Source organism: Nipponia nippon, unplaced genomic scaffold, assembly GCF_047370975.1.
Source record: "Nipponia nippon isolate SJK-2023a ecotype South Korea unplaced genomic scaffold, ASM4737097v1 scaffold_8, whole genome shotgun sequence".
Taxonomy (NCBI): Eukaryota; Metazoa; Chordata; class Aves; order Pelecaniformes; family Threskiornithidae; genus Nipponia; species Nipponia nippon.
Window position 1 is genome coordinate 424,909 of NW_028262402.1, and position 8,686 is coordinate 433,594.

The 8,686-nt window shown below is 42.5% G+C and overlaps 1 pseudogene; it reads right to left on the minus strand.

Moving 5' to 3' along the window:
* Positions 1-7,366: 7,366 nt before the first annotated feature.
* On the minus strand, positions 7,367-8,412 carry LOC148050423 (uncharacterized; annotated as a pseudogene).
* Between the last annotated feature and the right edge of the window lie 274 nt (positions 8,413-8,686).

Here is an 8,686-nt window from a genome sequence, read left to right on the forward strand (position 1 = left end):
GATCTTCTTGAAAGAGCCTTCTAGCACCAGGAACTAAGCCAAAGCTGCAAATCAGACAACAGAAGTGCTCAATTTCAGGGAGAAGGAAAAAGCAAAGGAAGGCCCTACCACAAAGCTGGTAAAAAACACACAGAGCAAAATAGTTGTGAAATATTCCATATGTTACTTGACCAAATTTTAAACTGAAGTTTTTATTTTAAAATGCTCATGCTTTCCAATATGACTTCTTTATTACACCTGATGCTGAAGCACAAGATCTGGTCACACAGGTAACAGCTGGTGCCAGATCAAGATAGCTGCCTTTCAGCAGAGCATGGATGTTCCCCTCCTTCTGTAACTTCATTAGAGGTTGTCCTCAAAGCAGCAATCACACACTGTTTCCAGAAATCCCAGGAACATGTAAAAAACTGCGTACCCAAGTAAAATTATCTTTCATCCCTTTCTGTAGGCTGAAGAACAGCTCTCAAGACAAGACGCTTTACTCCAGGGTTTTTTAGTTTCCTTGTCATCATTCCTCCTATGAGAATTTGATCCCTGAACCCTTGGCTGCATTTGACATTGATATAACCATCTACATAACACCACTGCAATCAGCAGAATGCCAACTTATACCATGAGTCCACATGTTCATGCCAAGGGTTGGATTTGTTATTTAATCCAGCAAAATGCATCTGAGATTTTTTTTTTTTTCATGCTAAGCAGAGGTGCCTGAATAGCTTTCAATACTGTGAAATGAAAAAGAGAGTAGGATATTTTGTGCTATATTTTGTGCTAATGGCTTAATCTCAGCAGGATATCTGTTCCACAAAAGCTTTGAAAGGCATACAAATTAATTATACGTATCACAGAAACCATCACAATTTCCACATCTAATTAGCACAACGTGGCAACATTCACAGTGATATGCTGTTCACGATAATCTTCTTTGCAAGAGTTCATTTTCTGCTTTCAAAGTAATGTTAAGGAAGACAGCCAATCTCACATTCTAAACATCAAGCCATAAACATTTATCAAGGTGTCAGCAGAGAGTAACAGTTCTAGGTTGTCAATATTCAATCTGCAGTAAAATTAAATCATAGGCCATTAGACTCAGTTCATCGAGTTAAGAGTTCAGTGCAGACACTGAACTGGATGTCAGGAAGCTCTTAAGCAAAGCATATGCAATCTTCTGCCCCTTTTGACCGTGGAAACACCACATAGTATCCGCATATGCACATTACATATGCACAGCATCACCCCACAGCATGCTTTCTTGTTTTTAAGAACAGACTGCATCAGCACTGTTACTCCTGAGAAATCACCACATTGCACTTGTGGACAGGCAGCCTCGACCCCACTGCTTATGTGACAGAGTCCAGCACAAGACCAAATGGCTGTCACTAGCTGTCAGTGATGGGATAATTTCTAGGAGCTCTGTCCATGGGAACTTTGCATAACCTGCTAGTAAAAAATACACCTGCTATCCAAGGAGCTCTGCCCCTTGCTCCCCTTTCTCTTTTGCAGAGATATGCCCAAGCCATCAAAAGGTGAAAATGAAAGGATTTATGATCCTCTGTTAACAACCCCACGTGGTAGCCATGCTCTTCATTAAAAACTATGAAAATCGCATGCTGTTGTGCAACCCTGTTCTTCCTGCATTCTCTTCCCTTCCAAAGCAGGACCACAACTATTTCTGATTTTTTATAAACTCTCAGCAATCAGCAATGTGAAAATAACAACATTCGTTTGCCAGGTTAGTAGAACTTCTTCCATTTCAAAGACCTCTTCATGCTTTCTAAAGTTTAACGAATTTGGCTTGATGGAAGCTCATTCCTCCAGACAATTCTGAGAGGAGCATTTAAAAAGAAAATCTGCCGTTGGGCTTACTATGAGCAGCCATGCCTTCACCCTCTTTGTGCAGCTCAAATATGAGACAAACCTCAGCCCTGAAGCCAGCTGCCTTATGCTAGACTAGTGCTAAAGTAAAGCGTAAGGAGTGTGGTCAAGCTGAGACCCAGACTCATACCTTCAACTTATGTGGTAATACAGCCACAGCCTGAAATGCTGTTGTTTCCTACAACACAGGCTGAGAGTACTACGATGACACTATGTAAATCTCACCTGCTCTTAGCTGATAATATTATTCTCCTTTAAGAGACACTGGGTCACTGGGTAAGCTAGAATAAGGTAAGGTAGTGGTGAAGTGGTGAGGTAGCAGTGAAGACTGAAGCAACTTGTTTGACTAGATCTAACGAGAGCACAAAGATCCCTTTGCCTACTGCTGTAGCCTTGCCACAGGATTCCCCTTTACCCACTTGGCCAGTAATGGCTAAAATACTAAGAATTACCTTCACAGGCAATTTTCCCAACTTGCAGACAAGCAAAGGCTTTTGCTGTCTCCACACATTCTTTGCAAATAAACAAAAGCATTTCAGTTTTTGTAAAAACACAGACCTGAGGGTAGAAAGAAACTGTGTACGACCTGCCCAGCATGTTTCCCATTGTTACCTGTTTGTTCTAGTCCTCTCTTTCACAGGCAATTTTCTTCCAAAGTTTTCTCCTTCTCAGCACATGACTGTTCTGATTAATCCTCATTCAAACTTCTGTTCACCACAGATAACTCACAGTCAAGTAGCAGCCACCACTGCTGTAATCAGAAAGATGCTTGGGTAACTGCTAAGGGCTTTGGAAAGCTCCCTTGTCAGAACATCAAAATCAACTTTTCCCTTCAACTCTACTCCAATTTCTTTTTTTTCTCCCCCATGCAATGTCAAAGTGTCAAGAAGTGTCATCCAAAAATTAAAAAAAAAAAACACAGGGTATTAGATGACAATTTTTTGTAGCTAGATTTCTCTTTTGCAGTGCATGTCTGTTTGTATTATAATTTTCGCCTGCTACCATGTGCAATATGTGCCTTCCAATTTGATTTTTTTTTTACTACATTAAAAAAGGAAATTTAGAGCTGCTTCTCTGCCTGTTCCATTAATCAGCCCCTGCCCTACTTATTGCTCATACATCTAATTTTGCCGTAAGATGACACACATCCCTGGCACAGGCATTCACATTTTTATATTACTGTGGCTTGGCAGTTTATTTTTTACTTAGGTGTGTCCTTCCTAAATAGGTAAACTAATGGAGGAAATTTACTAATTTCATCACTCATTTACTCTCACAAGTGTCAATTTGTCATAATTTGCTGTGTCTATTTCTGACATCTCACTTCTTGTATCAGGCAGATATATATTCTCCTTGGAAGTATTCTGCTGCTGAAACTTTTTTTATTCTGAGTAATCTCTTTGAAACAGCCTCACATTTGTTATCAAGACCTCCACACACCTCCCAGCACTCAGGAGAGGAAGCACAAATGTAACTGATTGTGACTTCTGTAACTTGGCTAATGTTGCTGTAATTTGCTAATACCTTTTACTTTCTCAAGAAATATTCATTTCTGTCTATAGACTGCTAGATGCTAGGGGATAGAGTCTTCAGGGAATTCAGGGAAGCTGCAAAAGGAAAACTTCCACAATAGCTTCCTACTTGAAAATCATCATATCCTGGGATCGGTGCAGACCTCTTGATACCATTATATCTAAGTAAATCTTTGAGAGGACGTTATGAGGGGAATTTCAAAGGGAACATTGTTATTTGGTAGAGTTGGCCTCATAAGAAAACTTTTTTGCAAAAAAATGTGCAAATGCAGTTTTCTAGAAAGTGGCGAATAAATATTTGGTTTTGCTCTTAGAAACTTTTTCTCAGTGATTCTTGCAGGCAGGATTCACCTGTGCCAGTGTCTGCCTGAGGGCTGGGAATTGTATGAAAAAAATAACAGCATGTTATAATGCAAAGTAAGCAGCTGAGAGAACAAATACAGAGCAGTTAATGATAATGTCCTGGCATACTGTCCCTTGTGTCCTATTCAGGCACCTAGATCAAAGCCTTACTCAAATGATCAAAGACATGTTGCCAGGTAAAAGCAAACTCTTAGGCAGCTCTGGATGTAAAAGCAGCTCCATTCCCACACTTTGATACTTCAAAGACACCGGTTTTTTAATCTCTTTTACGTTCTTGAACAAAAATACTTATTTTAACCAAACCTAGGTAAAAAAAACAAAAAAACAAAAAACAAAAAACAACCCCTCGCCCAAACTTTTTCTCCTTTTTTTGTTTCTGTTACATTTGTATTAATCTCATTCATATATCCTGCAACACTGATATAAATTCCAAGATAACTTTGAGGGGAATGAAAACAGAGTTTATTTCTCACGATTTCTTTGTCCCTACATAAGCTGGGTTCTGGCTCCACTGAAAATGCGAAGATTAATTTTCTAGTTGAAGTTTTGGACTGGGACTCAGAAGACATAGTTCTTGCTACATATTTGACTTACTCGGAATGCATCACCTTAGTTCTGTACACTATGATCTGTTTCGGCTTCAACTTCCTTCGATATACCTTCCTTCTTCTACCCCTTGTCAAACCCTGTGAGTTTGAGCCCAGGAGAGCATAAGAAACTAATCCCACAGTCTGCTCCTCAGCACCATTTGGGTAAGCAGAATGATGTAAAATATCACTGAATCAATATTCTGGAAGAGTAAAGACTATGGATTTTGGATCTGAAAAATTAGTTCTTATAATTATTTCTTCAACCCTTGTTAGCATATTGTTAGATTATTCCAGAAGTACTTCTTGGGAAGTGAATAGTATTCAATGTGAATAAGGTAGTGAGACAGCAGAAAGAACAAGGTATGGGGAATTTAGATCCAATAGTTTTAAACATGAGCCTGTACTGCTTTGGAATTTCTGTAAGACTATTCATATAATACATTTACAATTAAGAAAGCCTTAAAACTACTGAGAACACTAATAGTACAAAGTGAACTTCACATAATTAGAGTCAGTTCACACAGGTCTTTCTTTAAGGCAAGTCATCAATACCTTGTTTTTAATCAGATTGAAAAGGGAGATGTGTTATGCCTACTTATGGGCTACACACAGGTTTTCTGTGCTTGCAAGGAATTCATGTGGTTTTAAGTGGAGCTTGCAGAGACTGACACAACCATCAAACCAACATAATTCAGCTCATCCCATGGCTGCTCTAATGAGACAATATAAAAAGCTAGAGGACATGTCCAAGCCAAAAGTGGCATCTGGATTAGGTATCTGAAGAGGAAGGGAGCTCTCTGGAAATGTAACAGAATGTCTCTAAAATAACAAGAGGCAGAACACCATAAGAATAATAGAAGAAAGAAAACACCATTTAAGAAAGCAGGAAAGAAGGATGATGGGATAACTGTATATAGGAGAGAGACACGAGCAATGGAAAGATTTATCAGCTTTAAAACCTGTTGCAAGCATAACCTACCCATCCCATCACCAATGTAAAACAATGGTGTGACTTCATTTAAATACAAGTTGAATAGAAAAATCATAGTTTTCAAATGTGCCCAGCACCCCAAGTATCATTATCATTAATGGGAATAGTTGGATGGTGAGTACATCTCAAAGCCTTCCAAATTTTGTCCAATGATTCAGTTAAAAAGCGATGAGAACAAGGAAGCAGCAGACACTGGTTTCTAGTCATATTAAGTCAATGAAACCACACTGTCTTTCACTTTTCAGAGCCAAATAAATTTGGTAAATGCTTTATTTCTTAACAGGAGGGCAGAGGATGGAAACCAAAGTAATAAAACCCCAAACAGATGTTCAAAGTATCTAGAAGGGAAAATGGGAATTCAGTAAGCAATGCAGTTTTATTACAAGTGCTCTGTTACTACTGTCACTTAAGTATGCTAATGCAAAATGTATTTATTAAAGAAAAAGATTGTCAAAAAAATCAAACCATCTACACAGACCTGATTAAGAAAATTGTTGAATTAATTCTCAGTAGCACAAACAGAACAACTGGGAATGATGCTGCAGCTTTCACATACCAAAAAAAGAGTATGAAAAGTCCACATGTGAACCTGTGGGAAAAAATAAGGAACAGAAATGAAAATAAAATTTATTACTGAAATTCTAGATGCATATTTTTAAATGTAATGCTGGGAACCTGTGAACACCTCTGTGCATGCTTAGCTTTGTCCAAGAGAGTGATTTCATTGTAAAACCACAGACTACAGGTACAGTCCTCCACTGCTGAAATACTAGGAATTTTGCCTTTGATTTGAGCAGACATTGCAAGCTGAAGCTGGATCTCTTCATCACCCACCCTGTCTTCAAGCTCTGCAGGCACACAATGACCCTCACCACAGGGTGATGGCCTTGGCTGTTTATCACAAAGAGGTAGCCACACTGCCGGACTCCCAGTATAGGAAAGAAATCCCATGTCAAAAGGTGGTAATGCCATATTGATGTTTCTCCACAAATAGCCATTTCTTCACATGTGCAGCAGGTTTCCGGAAGACCACCTGTGTCTGTTTCCCAGGCACAGCGTCCAGCCCTAGCTCATGATCACCTTGCTGTGTCCCAGCTGCCCACTGCTGCAACACACATCATCCCCCTGGGACTGGCACATACAAATTGCAGGCGAAGAAAGCTGGAAACAGGACAGAGGTGCAGTGCTTCAGGGAAATAACCCTCCAGCCAAGGCAGAGAGCAGCTGCCTTTCTTTGTTCTGTCCACGTGTAGGAAACCAAGGCTCAGGAGCATTTATTTCCAGAATTATTTCTGGTTTGTTGAATAAAAGCTCCATTTCAAATATCCTATTATTATTCCTTATTTTTGAAAAAAGCTAAAGACCTGTTTCTGGAGGATTAGCAATATGTTAATCTCTCTATAGAAAGAATTAAGTCTGTATACTCACAGGATGTCCATACAAGCAACTCAAGGGAAAAAATTCAAAAAGGGGAAAAGTCTTAGGTTAAATTTGAAAAGATATTTAAATGCCATAACTAATTTTCCTTGATCATTATTAGCAGATCACAGAAGATCATAAAATACAGCTTAAGTTAAATTTAAATGTGAGTACAATGGAACATTCTGTTTGCCTAGAAGTCATCAAATAAACTGATAGATACATTGGAAGTAAGACTTGAGATGGCAAGAGTTAAAACAGTATAATCTCCTGAAGAACTTGTGAGGAATACACTCTCTGACTGATGATTCGGAGCTTCAGGTCAAGTTATGATAGACAACGAGGAAGTTGCAGCAGACACATGAGGGGGAATGTGTGCACAGCACCAGGAGAAAGAGGAGAAGGCATCACAGGTGGCCATAGCAATGCCAGCTGTGCTGCTTGTAATGAGGCACTAAGACTTTTCCTTCCGTTTTCATAGTTTTATTTTCTTCTTTCTTGATCAGGTTACTAACAAGTGCCCCCAAGTCCCCTTGGGGGCCAGTGCATGCCCCAGCTGCTGGCCCAGCCCTGGTTTTGCCAGCTTCTGAGGCACCCTAGTGTTGCCGGTGACATGGCCTCTCGTAGGCTGAAGAGGCCTGGGAGCCGCTGGCCCTCCTATTCAGGGGGCACTGGGTGTCCCCAGGTGAGCAGTCCCTGCCCCAGCCAGGAGCAGAGGGATCTGCCACTGCCTGCCCCAGCTCTACATGGGGCTCCTCCTGTGCTCTGGAGTTGGGGACAGGAGTCCCCCCCCAGGGGAGGCGGCAGGGCCAGGGGTAGCCACAGGGCTCTCCTCTTGCTCCTCGGCAGCATGGGAGTCCAGGAGGTCCAGCTGCCACAGGATCTGCTCACTGCACCCCTCTGCAGCGATGTCTGTGAGCTGGTGCACAAATGTCACCGTCTGGTCTTGCAGGAAGGGCTGCAGCTCCTGGACCAAGGCCTCCTCGTCCAGCCCATAGCAGCACCAATTTACTATGATGGTGCCACAGCCCCCTGCTCATCCTGTTTGCTGGCAACTGATGGATCTGAGGGGTGTCAAAGAACCGTCTCCAAAAAATCGTCCTCTGACCTCACAGAGTAAGTGATGCTGTTGACTGTCTGCCTGCAAAGAGGGCACAACAGTCTCCTCTTTGCCCACCACACAATGCAGCCCAGGCAGAAGTGGTGGAAACAGGGCATCACATAAGTGACATCATCTTGAACGTCACGGCAGATGGAGCAGCTCCACTCTGTCTCCACAGCCATGTTTGCATCTTGTGGCAGGCTGGGGAGAGCCGAGGACAAGGAGCTGCTGTCCCTCACTGGTGTCACACACTGCAAAAGGGAGAGAGGCCATGGTCACTCACTGTCCCAGGAGGGGAGAAGAGGATGAAATGCCCAGGCCTCTCGAGAAGGACACCCTTCTGGCTCCCCGAGCCCCATCGCCCACCCCACAGCCACCCCGCGGGGACATTTCCCCGCACAGCTCACCTCTGCTGTTGCAACCGTGCCCCACAGTGCCCGGCTGCCTGAACCAGGCAGGGCCGGGGAAACACAGGGCACGGCTCTGGGATGAGCACTGAGAGCTGTTGACGGCAGCCCCCAAAGCATCACCTGGCACCAGGAGAAGCCTCGCTCCACCCTCCAGATATCACAGGCACGCTCAGCAGGAGTCCAGGCACAAGCCAGGCTGGGCCAGGCTCTGCTGGTGCCCGATGACATCCAGCAAGGGACGCAAGGTCACAGTCCACTGCTCACTGACATCCCAGTCCACTGCTGGGGGAGTTGGCTGGGGGGCCAGTAATCACTGCTCAGGGACGGGCTGGGCATCAGTCAGCAGATGGTGAGCAATTGCATTGTGTATCACTTGCTTTGTATATTATTATTGTATTTTTATT